General features: G+C 40.4%; 1 protein-coding gene across 1 annotated transcript in view; it reads left to right on the top strand.

Annotated features, from left to right (window-relative positions):
• LOC126176376 (protein embryonic gonad-like) overlaps positions 1-25,076 on the top strand; it is a 185,453-nt gene that overhangs the window by 58,177 nt on the left and 102,200 nt on the right. The gene's annotated exons all lie outside the window — the stretch shown is intronic.

The following is a 25,076-nucleotide window of genomic DNA, read 5'->3' as shown; positions in this document are numbered from 1 at the left end:
GACGAAAATTCGAGGAAGTGCCTCGGCGTAAATGAAGTTATAAAAAAATGATGGCTGTCTGCTGTATTTCTTCAAGTAAATTATCCACTGCCCGGAACTCAGCCACCATTGTCATGGATAAATTATTGCTGTAATCAAAAATTTTGAAGCCGGCCGCTGTGACCGAGCGGTTCTAGGTGCTTCTGTCCAGAACCGCGCTGCTGCTACGGACGCAGGTTCGAATCCTGCCTCGGGCATGGATGTGTGTGATGTCCTTAGGTTAGTTAGGTTTAAGTAGTTCTAGGTCTAGGGGACTGATGACCTCAGATGTTAAGTCCCATAGCGCTTAGAGCCATTTGAACCGTTTTTGAAAAATTTCGAAGTCTTATATCTTCTGTAAGAGACAGTCTCCACGGAACTCAAATATTATACGTTCAGGTAAGCTCGTTTAGCTTTGCTGTTTACGGGAAACTGTTTCGTGAAGCAGATACTACTTGCATGCGTTAACAAACACCAGTTTTGAAGCGGTATGTAGTCTTTCAATGCCTACCATTAGTCACTTTTGAATACATTATGGGAGAGCCAGTGATCAATATCTTACAAATATTTACTATTAAAAACAGTCTTGATCACGATTTATTTATCAAGGTGATCGGTTTCGACCACTACTATGGTCATCTTCAGACCACTGAGTAGGAACCTCTTTCTGTTGGAGAATCACTACGATTAGTACCACAACACAACGTCATTTCAACTTTACATTAATGAGACGAATTGATTGATTGAAAATGGAGTTATTATTCACCATAACCGGTGTGCTAAAAAAGTAGCTGTTCGGTGAAATAATTTTCCTTTGCATAATGGAGACTACTACGGCGGAGCCAACTCATTCCACCAAAATGTGGAAATGTTTAAACATGTGTCCCTACTGAGAATGTTACTGAAGATATGTGAATGTGAAATAAACCATGGAAAATATAAAAATTACTTCAACTATGAAGTTTAGTTCATTCAAAGCTCATACAGTTTAATGGATGTACCGGTTTTGACTGGTTAGTCGTCTGTATTACAAACCACTAACCCGGCACACCGTCCACTTTGAAGGTTGTCAATCAAAGGGACAAGAGGAAGTTAATTTTTAAAATTTCACATGGTTGTTGATCGACCATAAGAATATAAAATGCTATTATAATCTACTAATTAATAGTTACAATCTTATGTTTAAGGTTTAAAACAAAGTAGAAATTGTGTTTATGTGTTGAGACAGCATTACACACGGGGCGGAGAATACCAGACTATATTCATCCAGTATTTGAGAAGGAGAGCAGTTAGAGACCTCCAAAAAACTTAACATGTATTTTGAAACTCTCACGAAGCCTTGTCTCACTGACACCCCCCACAAAATGATAAAAGGAAGACAAAATTTATAGCTTAGTGCATTTTCGCTGTTCATGCAGTAAAACTGCAACACCAACATGACTTTTAATTTATTACTTCTTTACTACTTACTTACTTACTTACTTACTTGACAGGGAAAGACTCTGGGAAGAACTGAAGAAGATAGATATAGAAGATGGATACATTAATGTTATAAAGACAATGTACAGAGGCCACAATTGTAGAATTAGAACACCATTGGGGAACTCTGAATACTTCGAAATAAGACAAGGACTTAAGCAAGGAAGTATTCTATCTCCTGCGCTTTTTAATGTTGTGATGGAGGGAATGAATAGGGCAGTTAAAGATATAGTAAAAGAAAAAGACAAAAAGATGATTTTTGCAGATGATATGGTAATATGGAGTGATAAAGAGGTAGATGTACAGTTACAGCTTGATGCGTGGAAGGAAATAATGAAAAGGTATGGATTAAGAATAAATAAAGATAAGAGTGAAGTAATGGTATTTGGAAGAGAGAAAGGAATCAATGGAAATATTACCTTGAATGGAGAACCCCTCAAAGTGGTAGAAAGTTTCACTTATTTAGGGAGTGAAATATCTAGGGATGGAAGAATAACTAACGAAATTAATAGGAGGTTACAGAAGGGAGGCAATTTCTACCAAACAATAAAACATCTGATTTGGAATAATGAAGTTTCAGAAAGAGCAAAACTCCTGATGTATAAGAATTATTACTTCCCTATTGTCACCTATGGTGGAGAAACATGGACAATGAAAGAAAGGGACTGGAGCAGACTGCAAGCAGGGGAAATGAAATTTCTCAGAGCAGTTAAGGGAAAAACAAGAATGGACAGAGTAAGGAATGTAGAGATTAGAAAGGACCTCAAACAAGAAAGTATGAGAGAAGAAATTGAAAGAAAGAGATTAAGATGGTATGGGCATGTTAAGAGGATGCATGGGCAGAGACTCCCCAAAATTATGGAAGAACTAAAGATGGATGGGAAACGACCTAGAGGGCGCCCAAGAACACGGTGGAAAATGGGAGTGAGAATATCTGTTGAAAAGAGAGATGTGACCTGGCAGCAAGTGGAGGAAGAAAAGTGGTGGGAGGACCGAGCCAAATGGAGAGGACTCGTCAGCACCCAGACCCGGCAGTAGCTGGAGCGGGATTCGGATATAGATAGATAGATAGACTACTTACTATCTCTATAGGCAACAAATTTTTCAGACATTAACCACATACACCAGTGAATGTACCTGCATTATTATATCACTGTGCGATACATAAATCCGGATCGAGCGAGGTGGCGCATTCGGGAGGACGACGATTGAATGCCGCATCCGGCCATCCTGATTTAGGATTTCCGTGATTTCCCTATATCCCTCCAGGCAAATGCCGGGATGGTTCCTTTGAAAGGGCACAGCCGACTTCCTTCACCGTCATTCCCTAATCCAATGAGACGATGACCTCGCTGTCTGGTCTCCTCCTATTAAACAGCCCAACCAAGCCAACCCATAAATTCGGCGATTTGAAGTTTCATTCATAGAAATTTAAAGAATCGTTTAAATAATCACGGATGGGGTTTACTGGTTATCAAGTGTCCATAAACATTTCTGGGCCAAAGCATGCAAGAAGCAACTTTCGTCGAAGCTCCTATTAGGCTCACCAACCAGTCTAAATTGGTACGTGGACGGAACTACTTATGTGAGCATTGACCCAAATAAACTTTATAATGCAACAATTTTGTTTCTAGTGAGGTCCCAGAATGGAGCCTCAAGGTAATATTAAATCCTAGCATGCTCTGACGAAGCCACCGTCCAAAAATATAGGGTGTCTGGGTTAAACGTATAATAATATAAAATATGAAAGCTTGAGAAGTAATTGAGATATTTATTAACGGTATGTCTCTGTGAGTACAGTATCTTAAAATGTATTTTTACACACCTAATACACCTCCACAGGGTGTTACAAAAAGGTACGGCCAAACTTTCAGGAAACATTCCTCACAAACAAAGAAAGAAAATATGTTATGTGGACATGTGTCCGGAAACGCTTACTTTCCATGTCAGAGCTCATTTTATTACTTCTCTTCAAATCACATTAATCATGGAATGGAAACACACAGCAACAGAACGTACCAGCGTGACTTCAAACACTTTGAACAGGAAATGTTCAAAATGTCCTCCGTTAGCGAGGATACATGCATCCACCCTCCGTCGCATGGAATCCCTGATGCGCTGATGCAGCCCTGGAGAATGGCGTATTGTATCACAGCCGTCCACAATACGAGCACGAAGAGTCTCTACATTTGGTACCGGGGTTGCGTAGACAAGAGCTTTCAAATGCCCTCATAAATGAAAGTCAAGAGGGTTGAGGTCAGGAGAGCGTGGAGGCCATGGAATTGGTCCGCCTCTACCAATCCATCGGCCACCGAATCTGTTGTTGAGAAGCGTACGAACACTTCGACTGAAATGTGCAGGAGCTCCATCGTGATGAACCACATGTTGTATCGTACTTGTGAAGGCACATGTTCTAGCAGCACAGGTAGAGTATCCCGTATGAAATCATGATAACGTGCTCCATTGAGCTTAGGTGGAAGAACATGGGGCCCAGTCAAGACATCACCAACAATGCCTGCCCAAACGTTCACAGAAAGTCTGTGTTGATGACGTGATTGCACAATTGCGTGCGGATTCTCGTCAGCCCACACATGTTGAATGTGAAAATTTACAATTTGATCACGTTGGAATGAAGCCTCATCCGTGAAGAGAACATTTGCACTGAAATGAGGATAGACACATTGTTGGATGAACCATTCACAAAAGTGTACCCGTGGAGGCCAATAAGCTGCTGATAGTACCTGCACACGCTGTACATGGTTCGGAAACAACTGGTTCTCCCGTAGCACTGTCCATACAGTGACGTGGTCAACGTTACCTTGTACAGCAGCAACTTCTCTGACGCTGACATTGGGGTTATCGTCAACTGCACGAAGATTTGCCTCGTCCATTGCAGGTTTCCTCGTCGTTCTAGGTCTTCCCCAGACACGAGTCATAGGCTGGAATGTTCCGTGCTCCCTAAGACGCCGAACAATTGCTTCGAACGTCTTCCTGTCGGGACACCTTTGTTCTGGAGATCTGTCTCGACACAAACGCACCGCGCCACGGCTATTGCCCCGTGCTAATCCATACATCAAATGGGCATCTGCCAACTCCGCATTTGTAAACATTGCACTGACTGCAAAACCACGTTCGTGATGAACACTAACCTGTTGATGCTACGTACTGATGTGCTTGATGCTAGTACTATAGAGCAATGAGTCGCATGTCAACACAAGGACCGAAGTCAACATTACCTTCCTTCAATTGGGCCAATTGGCGGTGAATCGAGGAAGTACAGTACATACTGACGAAACTAAAATGAGCTCTAACATGGAAATTAAGCGTTTCCCGACACATGTCCACATAACATCTTTTCTTTATTTGTGTGTGAGGAATGTTTCCTGAAAATTTGGCCGTACCTTTTTGTAACACCCTGTATATGTGCACCATTAGTGGCGCGCCAAACATCTAATCCGTGTTCCGCTTCTCTCCAAGTACAGGCGTAGCACTTACTCCCACATACGGCAATTGTGCGTGTTTATCGTTACGGGAGTGTGGAATGTAGCCTCGTCAGGAAAACAGACGGAATCCAGAAATGCCCAGTTTTCATCTATTTTTGCCAGAATTGTCTCCGCGCATACCCTCCGTCGTGGTCTGTCGACAGCCGTGATTTTGTGACAAATGCGCAGTATGTGCGTCCGTAGGCGCTACCTTTATAGACGACACCATGTATTGTCGAACGCGATAACTGTAAGTGCCTCCTTTTCTGTCGGATTGACTTACGAGGGCTCCGCTGGAAGGACGTACGGATTAACTCAACAGTAACCTCTGGAACTGCGTGCTTAGTGTAGTGATGTGACATCGAAAGTAAACTCTCAGTACAGCCAAGCCGCTTGCCCCATTTCTTGATTGTTACGAAAGTGGGAACACAGTCAGTTGGTCGCAGTCCATACTCACGCCGAAGCTGAAAACGACCTTGTATCACTATAACAGACTTCAGTGCCGCGAGAGAAAGCACTCAGAACACCATCTGCTATGGAATCCACACGGCTACTGGCGCCCGTTTACGTGGTCAAAGCAGTTAAGCGCATGCGCATGCGGTACCATCAGCCACAAGCAAAAACAGAAAGCATTTTAAGTTACCCTACTTTTAGAACCAAACCGCCAATCTATATCTTAATTACCTCTCAAGTTATACATTTTATATTATTATAAGTTTAAGCTGGACACCCTGTACTTGTAGCCTACTGATGATGACTATTAAGTCCAAACAGGTATAGCCACTAAACAGACTATGCGAACATGGACTGAAATAAACTTTACAGTTGAAAGTAATTGGCTCAGTTATGCTGTCTGACAATGTGGCAAATATGTACAAAATAGTGTCAAAGATAAAATACGCTGTAGCTGTAAAAATTAAAAGTTCAAATAAAACAATTTTTATGTGACAGTCACTTTTTATTTTCTCCCAAAATTGTAGATATATTTTGTTGTTTATATTAGTGGTTGGTGTTTATGTGTGAACAATTAAGTCAAAAATGTTCATTAGTGACGAACTGCAGTTTTCTGTACACTGGAACAGATGCAACATGAAATCAAAACAAATAACAAGCTGCATCTATCTGGTACACATGTAACAAGATATCGCTGTTTTCCACCTGAAGATGAGAGTTTTGAAAACGCATCATGGGAGAAAATAAGAAGTAACTGACACAGATCAATTATTTTATTTGAACTTTTATTGTAAAACAGTCTCAGTTTCGTTAAAACACAGTCCGACATGGATGACGTAAGGCTGTAAAAATTACTAATTGCTAAAAGGGAAAGCACTACCTGCTTTCAGGACATACTTCCGATCGTCAGGAGCACATTGAAATGTGAGTCCACAAAGGATGCATAAAGAAGGTTAAAACAGATTAAAACAGTGCATTCATGGACTTACAGTTTAATTTATACTTGAAAATGGCACTTATGTTCTGTAACCGGACAGTGCTTTCCTTTTTAGAAATAAATAATTTTTACAATTGAATTTGCTCATTTTGAGAAGACAGACGGAGCTATGTGTTTTACTTGCCGAAAACATTCAAAATCCACGCTCGATGAATATTTCTTCATCTAAATACAACCGGTTTTGACAGACGTTGCTTCGTCTTCAGGCCTCAAAAAAATCTTTTTCTTACGAAAAGTATTCATTTTAAGCTGGACCCCAGTCCAAACTGTCGTGTGGATAAAAACAGTACATTACAAAAGGTTTGCCGTAACTAAAGTACTCCAAAACACAAAGCACCTTGTGCAAATGGTCACGTCCATCTATATACGCTCACAGATGATTATTATCTCACAAAAATGCAGTAACAGTACACAGTAGCACGTCTGTTTACATGAGGTGGACCTACTGTGAACACTGAAAATCCACCTTAAACGCCGTTTAAGCGGGACTTGTGACGTGACAATCATCTGCGAGTGATATATAGATGGGCATGACCATTTGCAAGGTGCCTTGTGTTTTTAAATACTTTAGTTATGACAAACCTTCTACAATGAACTGTTTTTATTCACAAGACAGTTTGGGATGTGGTTCGACTTAAAATGAACACATTTCATAATAAAAAGATTTTTTGAGACCTGAAGATAATAGCAAAGTCTGTGGAAATCGCTTGTTTTAGGTAAAGAAATATTTATGCGAGCTTGGCTTTTGAATGTTTAAGGTAAATTCTGTAACTATAGCGGATTTTATCATGGGCAATGACTAACTGATGTTGAAGGCCCGTCAATAGAAACGAGTGGCAAAATAGCGTATCCATGTGCTTGAAGCATGTTCAATAGGGGAACCCGAGGTCCGCGACCGCCACCACGGACCATACGATCCGGGAGCGTGCGAAGCAAGTCGAGTCCAACGCGCATGCGCGAGACTGAATGGCACACTTGCAGTACGCTACGCGCGGCTAACCCAGATGCGGCCGGCCCGTCCCGCGCGCCAGCGCAAACAAAAAGCTCGCGTGTTAACAGCACACGCTCGTTTAGCACCTCCGGAATTAGGTCTCTGCCCCCCCCCCCCCTCTCCGCCCGCTCTAACACCCCGGGACAACAACGGGAAGCGCAGAGTCACTCCGCTCTCGACATTAGAAATTCAGACGAGTTCATAACAAGCGAAACTGGGTTTATAAAACGCGCCAGCAGCTGGAGGGGTCTGCCGCCATGGAGTGTCGGGGAGCAAGGGGGAGGGGGAGAGGGCGACCGGCTGGCTTGTACAGTTTGCGCCGCGGAGCGTGTGTTTATGCAAGGAGCAAGACCACAGCGCGAGGCGCACAAAGGCGCGGACCCGGCGAGCGTAAGTGGCTGGGGCGGCCTGCGCCTTGTGTCGCTAAACCATTTATCACGGCTGAAAATTTCCCTTATCAGCAGAGTGGAAACCGGGCAACAACAGCGGCCGTGTTGGAGAGGCCTGCGCTCGGAGGGAGAGGGAGAGAGGAAAAAAGAGGAGGAGGGCGGCCCTGCTGCCTGGGAAGAGGAGGGCGCACACCCGCCCTCCGCCGACCTGCTCAATGGGCTTACGGACAGATCATTTAACAGCTTTGTGGAGTCGCGACGACTGGCCCCGGCCGTTGGCGTCGCTCAAACTCTGCGGAAAAACGCCGTCTCCTGGCCGGCCAGGGTGTCGCGCTAATTAAACAAGCGGCGGCTAACCGACGAGATCGCCGCGGGGAAAGGTGGCCGTCTGATGACGCGGACGTCCCCGTAAGCCCTTTGCACGCTCGGCTCGGCTACAGCATTCGTTTCCGCTCGACTACACATGCCCTGCGCCACTGGAGTCCGGCACTGCAGCCGCAGCGAGCTGGCTTCGAGCCGCGAGAGGCGATCTAATAACTGCTCTAATATGCTGGGTGGGGTGAGTCTGGGACGAAGTGTATTAGACTGTACGTCTCCCGTTGCACATCTCGGGTCGTCAGGGTCCGTTCTCCTCGTTGAGCTTCAAATATATGACATTTTTACAAGTTTTGTTAAGAAAAAGTAGTGAAACAATCAACGTAAATCTTTTTGCGCATTATTCATCGATCCATGAACAACGTTTTCACATTTTTAAAAAAGAAATTCAGTCATCATTAAACCCCTTCGGAGAACTTATAATTGCTCTGTCTGAAATGAGGTGTGTCTATAGCGGAAATCTTGCTGACTGCAAATCTTATCTGAAATCAAACAGCAAACATTTTTCTTAATACTCAGGATATTGCGCACAGAGTAATAGCACAGCTTATTTTGAAATTTGCAAAATAATAAAATGGTGAACGTTTGAAATAAAGATGTAATTTTCTCCTCTGTTTTTGGTCACATTTTTTGCAATAACTAATGAGTATATTAAAATTGAAAAAATAGCTTATTACTCCTTACGGACAAGCCTGAGGAGTAATTCATCCAAATTTCGACAAGGTAACTTCATTGGTGTGCCCGCAATCCATTCCGTCAGCTTAAAATACACTGTATTTCAGGCTGACGCAATGGACTGGCGGGCACATTGATGAATGTGTCTCCCTGAAATCTGGCTGAATTTCTCGTCGTCCATATCTGCAAAGAATAAGAGATTGTTTTTTTATTTTAATTTATTCATTAGCTATTAAAAATACGTGGCCAAAAACACATGACAAAACAGCATCTTCATCTCAAACGCCCGCCATTTTACCATTTTGTCAAATTTAAAAAAGAACTTTCCTATTACTCCGTGCGTACTGTCATACAGATTAAGAATTTTTATTTTTTTTTATTTCAGAGAAGTTTTGCAGACTATAGAAGTCACGTCACGGACATACATCACTTTGCAGCTTTAATTCCTCGGATGGTGGGGTAGAGGGGAGGGAAGGGGGGGCAGAGGGAGGGTTTAATGTTGACTAAATTTCATTAAAAAATCAGAAAATGCTGTCCAAGAATCAACAAATAATGTGCAAAAAGATTTAAGTCGATTACTTCACTGTTTTTTTTCCAAAAAAGAAAGTACCCTTTTCGTGATCAGGCAAGGCAGAGCAGATCGCCGCAAACCGGCATCACTCCGGATATGTCGGATACGAACTTCTGAAAGCGCACAAATTCTGAGAGAACGAGTTCCTTCTGTTCGAAAACAGAGAATGATAAGTGTAATGACTGACAGTATTGACGATCATATTTTGAACTTGTGACCATATCTCAAAACACTTTCCAGATTTACCGTAGTTTGTTGTAATTTGGCAGCATAAACAATGTGAATGTCTTCCTTGAAGTTCTTCAGCCTTCTTATCACGATGTGATTAGTTAAACACCACCTTTATTGGGTTTCCTTGAATATTCAAAACTAAGGTGAAAACTGCGTTATCACCCACTCCTACAATTTATCAAAAACGAAAAAACACGCATGTTGCCCATCTGTTTTACTAATTATTAATACTTGTGAACAGCGAGCAGAAAAATAATGAACGAGTGATAATAAGTAAATGCGCCTTTTTTCCATATAATGTTTCACCAAGTAAGGGAGAATGTTGTTCCTTGGAATACTTCACAGACCTTCGCCTCCAGAGATCCATGTAATAGAAATTTAACATATTTTCTTATCCCAGTTTGATGTGATAGCATTCATTTTACTGTGCTGTAGTCTTTTTCTGAAACCAAAAATAAATCCCGAAAAGTAAGGTTTTTGCAAATATGACCAGCTGTCCCAAAGTACGTCATATAACGAATGTTGTATACAAATTTAAAAGTGTTGCAGTCGAGAAATCTTGTCAGTACTCTACTTAATAGTCTGTTTTGCATTTGTAGTCTACCTCATACCAATAATCGCTAAGGAAATCAAATTAAGAAGCATTATCGTTGAAAACCATTTACAAGTTAAACACATTTTACAATACGAGTAGAAACTGTTATGAACCAACACAAATTTTCATTCTGAAGCCAGGCAAATTTGATAGGTCTTTAAGGAAAAGTTATTCATTTGCAAATAACACGTGTTCCATAGCAAAGAGAAGAGTTACAAGGTAACGTTTCACACCTATTCTATTTCTTTAAAAAATATTTCTGCTCACCGTGAAACTCCGTAAGTGAAGAATTAACAGTATTCGAAAAATAGCTTTAAAATGTTATACAGAACTTAAACATGTAGAACTCTTAATTTTTACAAATGCTGCACAAAACATAACCTCGTATCTCACAACAACAAAGACAATAGAAAATACCGCAAATTGCTTATGGCGGTTTCCAGTGCGCGTTCCTTCAAGTGGCTCCAAAATAGGTCACTAGACTCTAACACTGTCCAGGAAACATCGTATGTTGCTGGATACATTATCCTCCAAGGAGAACACTCTCCCCTACCCGCAGTGAAATGAAAGAAATTTGTCAGAACATCTGGATTTCAGGATGTAAATTCCGGTTAACACTCAGCGAATTCATATTATACATGTTTAAACTTTCTCGGAAAAATCTATCTGTATAAATTCTTAGTATGAAGTGTTTGGTAAGAACATCATCGGAGTGGAATAATATACTTTTCAGAAGCGGCCTGCATAGGCTGACTGTGACAGTTACTGCATAACCTGAGACGTTTCACGCCAGGGAGGCTCTCCTTTCTCTCCTTCATGAAGGTATTAGTGGCACACAAATTGTGAATGATGCAACTGGAATTCATAAAGTGCTGCCCATCGCTGTATTTTCGTTTTAACTTCAACGTTTCTCCAATTTTCAGTGCCAAGTCTCCCTACGTCCTCCACCCATCCGGACTGTCCGACATGTGATGACTCGACGAGATAATAAAATAGCAAATAATTATCCTTTGTTGCGTTCCATGTTCTCATGACTTGAGTCAGCAAACTCTTGCTGCGACGATCTAGCAGCCTGTGACGTCAAACGAGGATTGCGTTGCGGTGTCTGTTGTTAAACGGAAATCCCGACGGCTCTCATCATTTCTGTTGCTCAATCGCCGCCACAGCCGCCTACAGCATGAGCGTTGTGAGAGGTTTTGAACTAGAGGTGTTAAGGCTAGAACTAACTTCCCTGTTTAGAATGAGACAGCGTACGCCTTACGAACTATATCGCAGAAGCAGTAGAAACGTGGGATGATACTACAATTCTGTATACAATTTCTCTAACCAAAGCGCCATTCTTACAAGCAGTTGCGGAGGTCTATTCCTGTATATTATTAACAAGACATGCACAGATAAGGACGAGGAAAGCTTTTAGAATGAATTTCTTGCAGATTAAGTGAATGTTTTTGTTTAACAATGTTACTTCTCATTTATTTATCTTTGAGCATTATTAAGTATTGCGTAAAAAACAGGAACAATGATTTCTTTTCCAAATAAGATAACCGAAGGATTGTGTCCTGGACAACGCGGCACTACAATGCTTATTGAAACGACTATCTGAGAACGCCAGCTATAATCGAGAGGCAAACTCTGCGAACTACGCGGTAAGACCCTCCAGCAGCTATAAGACCCCATAAAACGTTTTCCTTATTTTGTAAAAGACTTGTTAGACCATAAATGTTTGACAGTTCTGGTGATTAGTTTGTAACGCTTGCAAGCTATAATTACTACTCTAACGAAATAGTTTATTCCGAGCCACGGCTGCTGTATCACAGTGTTTCACGTATATAGTTGTGGGAACGTTCTGCTGTATTTATATTTGTAACATTGAACAAAATATTGCTTTTGAAAATCAAATCTGAACTTCAAGATGCTACGTCCTTTATGTGAAGTTTATGGATTCGTTACAAGGCTGTGCATGTATCATAATTATTTGGGAAATCATCGATAATTTATAACTCTTCTCTTCGAATGTATACAGAGGTTCGAGTCCTCCCTCGGGCATGGGTGTATGTGTTTGTCCTTAGAATAATTTAGGTTAAGTAGTGTGTAAGCTTAGGGACTGATGACCTTAGCAGTTAAGTCCCAAAAGATTTCACACACATTTTTTGTTCGCTGATGTTTCAGACAGCAGTGGACATTAGCCCAAACTCAATGGAATACTTCCAAGGCCAATGCCAAATTATGCTTAAGTGACTAGACGTAAGATTACTTTCACCAATTTTCTTTGAACATACTGACAACTGTGAGACTTGTTTCCAGCGCATGTGTGTACAGTTATGAGGATAGACAATGAAAATTACAAACCCATCTACAATGAGGTTTTTGCTGTGAGGGTGGAGTCTGTTTTATACCGTTGTGGCAGTTTTATAAATTGTTCTCCTCAGCCGAATAGTGTAGTGTGTTGTAACTGTCACATAAACATTACAAATATATGCTATAAGTTTAGGTACGTTAACGGAAATGTGTTAAATACAATCACATCACTGTTGACTACAAGCTATAGACTTACGAAACTATATGGAGTATTTACTTGATATTTATGTTTTAGATTTAGTGAAGTAATGGCGATATTGTTTCATGGTAGATTAAAATATAGTAAGTAATCTCTTCAAGAGAAGATACGGATTGCAAGTTTGGTGCTCTTAAGACTAAATGGGACAGTCTTCAGAGTCTTTAAAATATAAACAACATAGCAAGAAAGAGTAAGTCAACATTAAGAAAACAGAAAATAATAGAGAACGGATAAACAGTTATGAAGAAAGAACATAATGAAAGATTGTAACCAGAAACTGGTCTAAGAAAAACTACGGATTCAACGTCAGTACTCTGGAAAAACATCCGTCGTAAGCTATGATTTTTGAATGCTTTGGCACTTGCGTGGCCACGAAACGAGTCTTGTAAGTTCCAAGTGAACTTGCATTTTTATGAAGATTATTATTACACCCTCGAAGAGTACGCGCATATATTCTAGCTGACATTATTTGTAGGATACTCGAAGTGCGTCGCTTTCGACCACAGTTACGTTGTGAGCAAAGTGTTAGACACGGAAAACGGTACAATGAACTGTGAGGGCGTGTGGAAATGTAATGCCTCCGAATTGCCCGCATCTCGTGGTCGTGCGGTAGCGTTCTCGCTTCCCACGCCCGGGTTCCCGGGTTCGATTCCCGGCGGGGTCAGGGATTTTCTCTGCCTCGTGATGGCTGGGTGTTGTGTGCTGTCCTTAGGTTAGTTAGGTTTAAGTAGTTCTAAGTTCTAGGGGACTTATGACCACAGCAGTTGAGTCCCATAGTGCTCAGAGCCATTTTGAGCCTCCGAATTTCTACGTGAAAACTCTTAAAGCTTTCTAAATAAAACAAACGTTATTAACCTTCTACGTATTTATGCTTCATGTCTACATATTTATTTCTCAGCACAGTCAATCTGACGAGCAACATATCTCTCCTAATGAGAGATCAAATTGTTGGCACTGTCACTGTAGAATGTTTGACTTCGTTGACAAAGCCACAGCCTCACTTCGACTTGTACCGCTTCATCACTATGAAGTGAAGTCCTCGAAGGTGTTCTTTAAGTTCTGGAAAGCGATGAAATACCGATGAGGCCAAGTCGGGAATGTATGGATAATACCGATGACAGTGAATCCAAGGCGTCGGATTGCTGCAGATGTCATAGCGCTCGTGCGTCGTCTGACATTGTTATGGTGACAGTGAGGATGATACATGTGTGGAGAAACTCTTCGTATTCGAAGCTCGACAAAGCACACTTTTTCTCACGTACCGACATAGTTACAGTTCCTACCGCCACGTTACGCGCTAAAATTCGAAGTTCTCTAGCGGCAGGGGACTACAAATATGTAGACGTGAAGAATAAAGATGTAGAATGTTGATAATGTTTGTTTTATTTAAAAAGCTTGAAGTGTTTTCACATAAAAATTCGGAGGCATCACTTTACAGCACGCTCTCGTACTTGGCGTAGCCAGCACCGAGCGACATGAGAAAGTAGTGTTGCCTACCTGTCAGGCGGACTGCGCCGCGCGGTGAAACCGCACTCACTCTACTGTGTAGGGTCTTCACGACGCCGTATGGATGGTTGCTTTGTATTCCATCTCAGCGCTCAGTAATCTGTCTCGCTTCTCCCGGAACACGCTTCCACATAAAGACTCTACGTGAGGCGCTCAGTTAACTGTCGGGAACGGCGTTCTCTAGTGGCTGGAATGACGCTAGAAATAACAGCACGCCTCGATTTATGGTGCTAAGTGCTGAGGGGCGCTCATGAAGAAAGGCTCCCCTAGCGTGATAAAACAATCTGATGGATATCCCTGGGCGCGGTCTTGTAGACACCTCAAAGAGCAAGCCTAGGTGCCCAGGCTGTAGGCAACCCAGATAGCGGTTACTTTTTCGCTAATCAAAGTCGTCACCTTCAAAGTCCAGAGTTAATTTATGGTTGGCCTTTCCATGTGTCCACTCTACGGAATTCGTTAGGATGTTACTCGCACAGAATACGTACATCATTAATCTATTCCACATGAGATACCCTGTTCTGTAGGTATTCCATGCTTTTATTGTTAAGGCTACTTAGTGAAAGACGTAAACTTTCGATTGGTATTTTGCTTTTGCTCACGATATCTACAACCGCTTTAAGGAAAGGCATTTTCAGAACATGTATTTTACATTTTCCGTTCTAGTAACATCCCGTGATTTCAGCATCATACACGCTTGATTCTGCTGTCATAGTTGTGTGAAATATCAGCATCGATTTTAACAGTCTCGTTAAATCAGCTTCTTATATTATCCTAATTTCAAACGAAAAAGGGTATCTAAAACCTGATTACGTTGCCTGATACGTTGACTGATAGAAATACGAGGACAGCCAGGGTAATTCCTTTTATTGATCTGTGCCTTAAAATAAGTTTCATAATACTGGCTGACAAAAAGTGCACGAAAACCTGCGACGGAGGTCGTGCAGAATGGACACAAAATACGGTTAGGCTACTTACAAAACCAACATTGGTTTTCGAATAAAAGAAATTAAGATTGTACATTAGTAGAGTCACACTACATGAATTTATTGCTTCATATTCTGAAAACTGATTTGGTTTGGTGATACAGCGAGGCGGAGTATTTGCAATTTACTGGAGAGTATATGAACTGTTTAGCTACATTCAGCATTTGTATTTGAAATAGTGAGGATGAGTAGGTGACGAAAGTGTGCTTTCAATCATTAAATTTACTTTAAACTGGGAAGTCTCAATCTGTGCTTACCGGCCAGGACAGCTGTTTATTATTTATAATCCAATATTTTAATTCGAAGTTTAGCTAGGGTCCAGTAACGTATTTTATGCCTATAAAAATAAATTTTACAGCCTATTTATTGTCAGGCCGTTTAAAAGCGGTGGTTTACCCAAATGGAATTATACAGACGTATATTTTATTCTGTACATCAGTACTTGGATTAAGGCTATCTATTCCATTGAAATTTACTGAGGGGATAACCACACAGTTATTTAGTTACCACATTATTTTCTCTTTAGGATTCCACATTTTTGCCACACATTCTACTAATTTTATCGATTTTGCGTTCAATACCACATCCTCGAAAGAATAAAGTGTTATTTCAAAAAAATAAACTCACCACCATCTTTAATAGGTTTTTTACTAACAGATTTATTGGAAAAGATTTGAGAAGTGCCATCGAAAGCCATGGACTCTGTTTTACATAATGTTGTTTCAAGGCTATCCTCTGACGATACTTTCTGTAAGTCAAACCCATCACTGGAGTTTGAAAATGTTACTACCCAATCAGAAAAGAAAGGCCAAAAAATAATCTTCAGAACACTGTGAGGCCACGCGTCTTCATAATGTTGAAATATTTTGGACAGAAATGAGCTAATATTGGAGTCACATAAGCTTTGCTGGTCGTAGAACATTGATAAACACGAATAACTCCCCAGAGAGACACGTTCAGTCTCGTGGTTGCAGCACTGATTGTCGCACGTATTTGTCGCTTTCGTTGTCGCTTTAAGTAACATTGTGGTGGTTCATTCACTTAATATTCACTTTCCAGTACCTACACGTTCATCGAAATTATTTTCAGTTCCAGTATTAATTCCTATGCAAATGTTAATGTTTATTCAGTTACTTAATGTACATCTTTTTAACGTGACCTTCTGGAATAGTAAAAATGCTCCCAGAAATTCTCCAGTGCCAATGTATTGAATCTGATGTGCTTCTTCGGGATGTATGCGAAGGACCGCCACAGCATCTCTAAAACAGAGAGGTTTGGTGAAAAACGTTGATTAGCGAGGAAAATGTTGAGTCTGGGAAGAGATAGTTCAAGGTAAGCAAATGCAGGAAACAGGGTGCGCTATTCATTTTATAATGAAGATCATAATGTCTTCCAATGCCAAAATATTTTGGTGAGGAGATGCATCATCTTGACGAAAAAGTCTTTCTTCTGGAAAACCAGTTCTTTTTCACCTATTGTGGCATCACTAAATGGTAATAAGATTCTTCTGTGTTATATGTATCTCTTCTGGGGTAACCGATAGTTCCTCAGTATATCTTGGATATAGTTTCGGTTCACTATTTCGACTGCTAGTTCTGTTTTAATAATCGGTACCTGTCTCATCCACAGAGACAAAAAGGCACCGAATCACTTTTAATTTTGTGAATACATTCCAAATATTATTCAAAAATATTTCTGTTCTGCCAAGTTTCGTTTCATTTTGAGCAATCGCGACACTTATCATGAGCAAAACTTAGTCACGTGTAGTTCATTCTACAAAATGTGTTCGACATATTTCTTTTAACTGTAGGAGTCTGCTATTTTTTGCACTAAGTTCTGCACTTGTATCTACACCTTCCTCTTTCGTGATCATATCTTTACACTCATCTTCTTGTTCCGTGGGCATTTATGTAACACTTTAGTAAGGATTTCTGCGACCTCTTACCATGCTGGGGCAGTATGTCGCCTTAGAGCCTTATCATCGGTTTCATTAACAACAGCAACGTATATTACTAGAATCCTCCTAGCTTATCTCAAGTTTTTTATTCCTTTTCCTGCATCAGATTCCATATCTTCATTTCGTGTCACTCTGTAGTACAGGAACATAAAACTATGTGAGTTTCCACAAGCTTAAAACTGATTACGTTTTCTGATAGTATCTGGTTCTTTCACTTGTTTACATGGGTTAAGTATCATTTATTCAATTTAGATATATCTCCCTTTCACACTGAGCGACTGAGTCCAGGAACCGAAAGTTGGTTTGATGGCGAGAGCGCTTTACTCGGTATGGTTTTATTGCATGTGGCACGGCCTTGCTTTACTCCGACATTAGAATTCATTAGTTATAGACCAATTACAGGGCAATCTACAGTTTAACGACGATTCCGAACCACGGTGTAAGTTGGTTCTTACTTCATTAACATGTAATACCATGAGATGAAAGAAATAATAAATAACAGAAAAATGGAGTTAAATATTCTTCGTTCCAGTCACATATATAAGGTGAAACTCCGTGTGATCATGTTTTAGTAATCAATCGGCAACATGCCGTAGTGTTGAAGACAATAATTGGTTGTCCACCTGCATTTACTATTTGTAGAATATCATGTGCGAATAAGGTCACTGTGTTTCATTACACGACTAATGCTTCATGAACCTATGTGAAATCTTTTGAAAAAAAAAAAGAAAAAAACAATTTTACACTTCTGTAGATGAGCCATGTGTGAACTTAGTAGCAAATGCAAAGAACAGGTGGCAACATCAAACACATGAACTGGAAACTAATTTCCTACTTACTGGGATAATCACAACCAAGTTCCCTCTCGCTGTAACGTTTACATGGGTATCCATGAGCACTGAACGACTAACAAACGTGTTACGCCCGTGTCGTAAAAAGTAGAAGAACGTTCGGTACTTGGGTCTGTCAACGCTATTTATAAACAGCACTCCAAAATACACTTACCTTTAACCATAACAGGGTTCTCAGCTTTCAAATTTATTGCCACGTGAGCCCGACTTGCACACCCCTGAATCGGTTGAAGTAACCGTATCTGGAGTACGGTCGATTAATGTGTTGTCCAAAGGTTCATTAATTTGACAAATATTTTCCGATATACCACCAGAAAGACAGCCTTTTTTTGTCGACCGTTACGGATGGCAAGGCGGTATTGTGCTCGCACAAAGTGAGTGTTGAGCTTGCACAAAAAGTGCGCTTATAAGGTTTACACCGTGCGGTCGAAGGCACAAAGGGATGCTATGCCCTCCCGTGAAAGGTGATCCTCTGCCGCGAGCTGCACGCATCACACCCGCCAACATAAATCAACGTCACATCCGGAACGCGTATGACAGATCCCGAGTAATTAATCTTAGAATCTTGTCAATTGTGTGCTTGAGAGCTTCGGAACGGAACAGAGGAGCGGGCCGAGGATGAAGGAACGGGAGGGCGAACGGACGTGCCGCGGCGCGGCGACCAAATAAAATGAAAGGAACCCTGCATTAACATAAACTGTGAAAGGCCCTGCCGGGCCATCCTTGGAAATAGCAGCCTAGCGGTGGGTGATCTCTTTTTCACAAAAAGCAAATGTGAATTCCGAGGTGGGCTCCCCATGTTTCCAGTGCCCATGGAGCTGACGTGTCGTTTGATAACTGCAAAGTTCCAGACTATAGCGTTTGCTCGGTATCAGTCGCTCTCGTTAAATTAAGTCTAGGAGAAACTGCTGAAACTAGTTGTCGCTATCCATTACAGTGAACACAGAGCTGTCGAAATGGAAAATTGATTTACTGATGTATTTCAGCGTTAGTTTCCGATCTATAAATAGTTTTGTAATTAAAGCACCGTTGTCATTTACGTCAATAAGAAATGCTTTGTTGCTTAAATCCTTCTTCTGTCCCTTGCGTACTGTACCCTTCGTTTCTCCATACTTTTGACTTTTTCAAACCTTCAGTAACCCTGCTGTTATTTTCTGGCACAGTTAAAGAAAGCATTCAGTGTCCTTGGCAGAGGCGTGTAGGGGAGAGAATATTAAACTCAGGGTGATGAAAGATATGATTAATGTGATATACAGAATCGATACTGCTACAGGATTGTTACAAATACAGGCAGGTAGCTGATACCTCAGATATATATAAAGCAATGGTATAGGATTACTCCAACGCTATTTATCCTTTCCTTCCTTCCTTGTTGCTAGGGTCCTACTATAGTTGTTACTGCATCTCACACCACTGTCGCAAAATATCTCGATCTCACCATTCCTCCTCATCCTCTTCCACTCTTTTTCTCTCCATCACTTCTTGGATACCACTTAGCCACACTTTCCGTGGTGTTCCTCTTCTCCTCCTTCCAGGAGCTTGCCATGAAATTGCTCTCTTGGACCATCTGTCATCATTCATTATTTTGAGATGCCTATTTTGTTTTTCAGTAATGCAAAAAAAAAAAAACAATGAGACTGTGTCCTTTCTCTTATTTTCTCATTTCTTACGCGGTTAAGTAGGGAAATCCTACACGTTCTTCTCAAGTGGTCCATTTCTAAGGCTCTACGTCTCATTTTACTTGCCGGCTGCTGTGGCCGAGCGTTTCTAGGCGCTTCAGTCTGGAATCGCGCGACCGCTACGGTCGCAGGTTCGAATCCTGCCTAGGGCATGGATGTATGTGATGTCCTTAGGTTAGTTAGTGTTAAGTAGTTCTACTTTTTAGGGGACTGATGACTTCAGATGTTAAGTCCCATAGTGCTCAAAGCCATTTGAACATTTTTGTTTTTACTTCTTCCTGTGTCTTCCCAGCACTCACCTGCGTAGGTTGTACTGACTTCACGATGGATTTGTATGAATGAATTTCAACATATAAACTCATTTTTTAAGACCACAGTACAGGGTTTCTCTCCTGCCTGATCCGTTGTTGGATACCTCTGTCACATCTTCCATCACGTGATACGACACTACCCAGGTACTTAAGCTTTTTACGAACTTTAATAAGATGTCCGTCAGTGTTTAGGCCACTTCGCTCTATTCCGCAACATAGATATTGCCTCGTATCAAAATTGAATTTCAAAACACACTTTTTATTCCCTTCCAGCAACTTCTGGAGCATGTGCTGCAACGACCTGATAAGCAACATAGAAAAATATGTACATACACTGGTTCTCTACTTCAATCCCCACGCCCATGCACTTTCCACACCACAGATTTACTGTCTTCTGGACATACATCTGAAAGAGTTGGAAGACAAACAGCATCCTTGCTTCAGTCCTTTAGTTATTCTGAGACCTCTCTAGAAATTTCTTTCCTATCTACAATTACCTGTTCTGCTGACTTGTATAAGTTTATCATCCTTCATACATAAATGTTTGGCTGTTCCCCTAACCACAGCACCTCGAACAATAGCTGTAGTGGCACTATGCTGTATGCTTTCTCAAGCTTTATGAGAACCAAATGACTGCTTCGATTCCTTTCCAATCTCTTCTCCATGGTAGGGCAAAGATGTTACCTACACATGACCTGCCTCTTTTAAAGCCGTTTTGTTGTTCCAATTCATTTACAAACTTCTCCATTCTTGATTTTAAAATCGTCCCACACAGCCTGCTAATTCTACTTGTGACACTTATGGCACGGAAATTGTTACATGCTTTCCTGCTTTCTTTTTATGTACGGGGCCTACATGTGCTAAATTACACTCTACTGGAATTTCCTTCCCGTACCACATACATTTTTATCGTTTCACTGAGTAAAATATTCGGAGCCACGATATGAATCACACCTTCATAGAAGCTACAACCCTCTCTTCATATGAGCTCCGCAGATGATGACGAAACGTTGGGTTTCTTTAAGTAATTCCTTCCACCACAGTGTAACAGACCGGAATTTTTTATTAGTGTGACATTTCCGTACATCAAAGTGATTTTTTATGGACTCCAATGAAGGTTTTATCCTTCTAGGTATAAAATCATAACCTGAGAATCATTGAAACTTTGACTAAGTGCCGGCAATAAAGCTTTAATCGAAGAGAAGAAAAACATGCATCAGCTAAGCTCTAGTTATAGCTTAAATCACTAAAGTGGAACTAATGGTTCCTTGGGATACAGTCCCGTTCAGTCGAAGAAGACCATGATTGGAATGTTATTGAAGCAGTTATTGCGGATCTAGTATCTTGGGTGTGACGTCATTTTTCATGAGGACAGATATACATTAATAGGAGGAACAACTACCAGATGTTACGCAATCGAACAGGAAGAATTACAAAAAGGCAAATGAGAAATATGTTCTAACTGGAATCCTGCAAGATAATCGGAGCTCCTAAATTATTTGGCAGGTTACTAGGTTACAAGGGACAAAATATTACGAAAAAAACAAACATATAACTAGGATTCCCACCACACAACAAAAAGTTCCAACAGAGTATTTTAAACGAGAAATGACTGTATAAGGAGCGAATTGTATGTTCTATGACCGCCAGACGAAAATAGAGATGAGGGAAAGCGTCGAGGGAAGATAAAGCGTGACGTCACGTTGACAGTGCTTTAGAGTCAGACTTTAACTCAGCTGATAAGGACGAAGAAGGAATCGCCTCTAGCCATATTCACCAAACCAATCGGCGTAAGGAGATAAAGCGTCGATGGGATATTACAAATATGACAGCAACAGGCTGATCTACCGTAATATTTTCCAATTTTTTCTAATTTCTTTAGTTGTAACGTTAGCGTGTTGGTTTCCAAAATTTAAGAAAAAAAGGAAATTGTGACAAAATGCACATCAGTGGTGATACTGAGTTATTGGGTTCACTGTGAGAATGCCATTTTTGAGTAGTGATATCACACTAAACGGTTTAGGGTCTCTTTTTAATTGTTTGTTGAGGAAAATTGCCTTTAACGTACCGCCGTCTCCATAACTAAATCTCCCACTTACTTTTGCTTAACCACACTTTGTGAAAACCAACATCTGTGTGTGTGTGTGTGTGTGTGTGTGTGTGTGTGTGTGTGCGTGTTAAAACTCATATCGACTCACTTCATCCAACTAATATAGGGTACCCAGCCTACTGTGCCACAGTTTGAGGCCAGCTTCAATACATAAGTAGTCAGTAAATGAGAGTTCTAAGTTAGGTGTCAGAGCGCAGTTTAAGTACCGTCCGTCTGAGTTTATGTATCAGGCAAGAAATAAAGGTAAATGTGTATCAGTTTTAAGTAAGGAACACATTTACGTTATTATGTCTACCGATAGAAACATTAGAAACATTTATGGCCGTTAAAAATACAGCACATTACTCGCTCCTTCTGAACAATCAATTGCCAAAAATATAATTTTAATTTATTGAACCATTTATGCACTACATCAGTATCTCCTTAACGTGGGATGCGCTGTATATCGAAAATTGTTCGAGCAGCTCTGCGATACATCACCTAATTGATTAACACGTTGAAGAAAGCCTTTGTTTTGTAGTTTGTGTACTGTTGTAACTGCAACAATTTTGTTAAGAGTATGTACATAGATTCCATTTCTTTCACCATTTACCTTATTTGTCAGTCAGAAATATTTTCTTTTCTGATTTTCTTATTGGTTCTCGAGACACTGCGTTTATTTCGAAATCCAGTTATATTTGTGTATCTTGGCCAACATGTCGTTCATTTTCTGGATTATCGGTAGCCAAACCTGGTTTCCACTTTCAGTATCTCCCTACTAATGGCTTTCAGTTTGATAATAAATCAAGGTTGCCGTTTTCTGCTGTCCAAGTTATAAATTTTTAACAACTTCGTTACAACATCTACTTTAAGTTTTGAGATGCCAAACTCTAACCAGCTTCATTTCTTCAATAAGATATCGTTCAGTCGTGGAAAGAATGTATACCAGCCATGGTTCAGCTCCACTCACTAACATCGGAAAGGCATCAAGGATGACTATTTCTGCTTCTATCAGAAGAAAGAAGGAGAAGATGTAATCACTTTCTCTTTTCATGCATTTCTTCGTAGACAAAACCAGTTACCGCAAACCCTTGTGAAAAATGAAGGTTTATAACAAGTTCTCCTGCTTTATTGTGCCAAAAATATTCAAAATATACAAAGCTCTAGGTGTTATTTAACGAGATAGTAGTGATTTTATGAAATTCGGTGTACTACCAGTGGTTCGATAAACATTTTAATCCTTCCGAACGTTCTACCCAGTTTCTGTTGAGCTCTACTTTGTATTCTAATTTGTCAGATATTGGTATCATGTATTTTGTAGCAGTATATATTGTGCGGTTGTGGATGCTGTAAAATAATTTTAAATCATTGCTTAAATTATTTATACTGTGATTTCTCTATACATTGTTTTATATTTGTATCAAGCTAATAGCAGTATGGTTCAATAAACCCAGCCAAATAATAGAAAACAGTCTTCTTTTCCTGTTGGTATCTGTAATCATTCCCGTTTATTGCAGTGCTGTTTTGCTGTGCAGAGTGTATCATTTATCTTGACCACCCCAAATAACTTTCTGCCCAGAAGTAAAACACGTTTTTGAGCAGGTGTCGAGGAGAGTAATTGGATTACCGAATAAAAACTATAGGGTATTATTTGAAAAGGGCGTACTGCAGTTCATAGCTTCGTAACAAGGAAAGCTGCAAGAAAGGCGATGATGCTAGTAGCTCAGCAACATTTCTCATAGGTAGGAAGCAGGTAAGTAGTAAGGTGCCAAGAATAATTTTGACCAGGGTACTAGCACAAAGTTTCATTAGATTACCTTTCGGTCCCCAATGACAAACATACCATTTCTTGAAAGACATATACCCACATTTAATCATAAAGGAATCATTACTTGACTCAAGTTAAATAATATCTGTAAGATTAATAGACAATAAAAAGCTTTTACTAAACGCATAAATTAAACAATTCTTACTTCTAGAAATTAAAGAGACGCTTCTGGTTCACTGGTATCGAATAAACATGTCAACTGAAGCCTAACAGTTAGTAAGGATAACAAATAATTTAAAACTGTAACAGAAAGAAAGATAAACCATTAACATGAACTTTCAGAACGTTAAAACACCGGTTGAAAGAAGTGATAAAATCTAGCTACCAAAACTCAGTAGGTGCCAGTTACATACTCTCAAGCAGCAAATATAAACAGAGGAATTGTGGTAAGGCGCTGTTGCAAATATTTTCTGCTCTGGCACTCCCGAAATTGTCGTATAACTTAAGGACAACAGAATGATTGTAAAGGATCCGCCAGCTGAAAATAATTTAAAAGATTTAATACAATATTCAGCTGTTATCATTATAACCAGAGGGAGATAAGGAAAATGTTATCACTTTCGATAAAAGAAACTGATAAAGACACACATGAATTATTAACCATGTCAAGCAGCGATAAGTGAATATTCAGCGCCAGTTTCCCGGTGAGATCCGCAAGGACAATTTTAACATAAAGTTCTCACGAAATAATTTATTTTCGTCCGTGATCATCCTGGAATAACAGTGTCACCCCCCTCGATGTCGTGTGTGGCAAGTCATCCGCTTAGTGTAACTTCTTTCGTAAGGCGCTTCTCAAGCTGGGCTGAAGAAACCTCTAGGAAGTAAGAGAAGCGATGGAGAACATTAGAACTCGGTCACAACGTGGAAATGTATTACACCCCGGTATGAACAGTGACACAACGGAAAACTACAATACTTGAGAAAAATCAGCTTAAAGAATTCCACAAAACAGAAATAGTATAAGCGCACTTCAAATTTCAAGTAAGTAACTTTGCCAGTAAATTTCATTATAGTCTGTACAACAGTAATATTGACACGTAGTTTGGTGCTCGTCGGATA

The sequence above is a fragment of the Schistocerca cancellata genome, chromosome 3 (genome assembly GCF_023864275.1).
Source record: "Schistocerca cancellata isolate TAMUIC-IGC-003103 chromosome 3, iqSchCanc2.1, whole genome shotgun sequence".
In the NCBI taxonomy this organism is placed as follows: domain Eukaryota; kingdom Metazoa; phylum Arthropoda; class Insecta; order Orthoptera; family Acrididae; genus Schistocerca; species Schistocerca cancellata.
The sequence above is the reverse complement of the archived record's forward strand: the minus strand, read 5'-3'. Positions and strand labels throughout refer to the sequence as shown.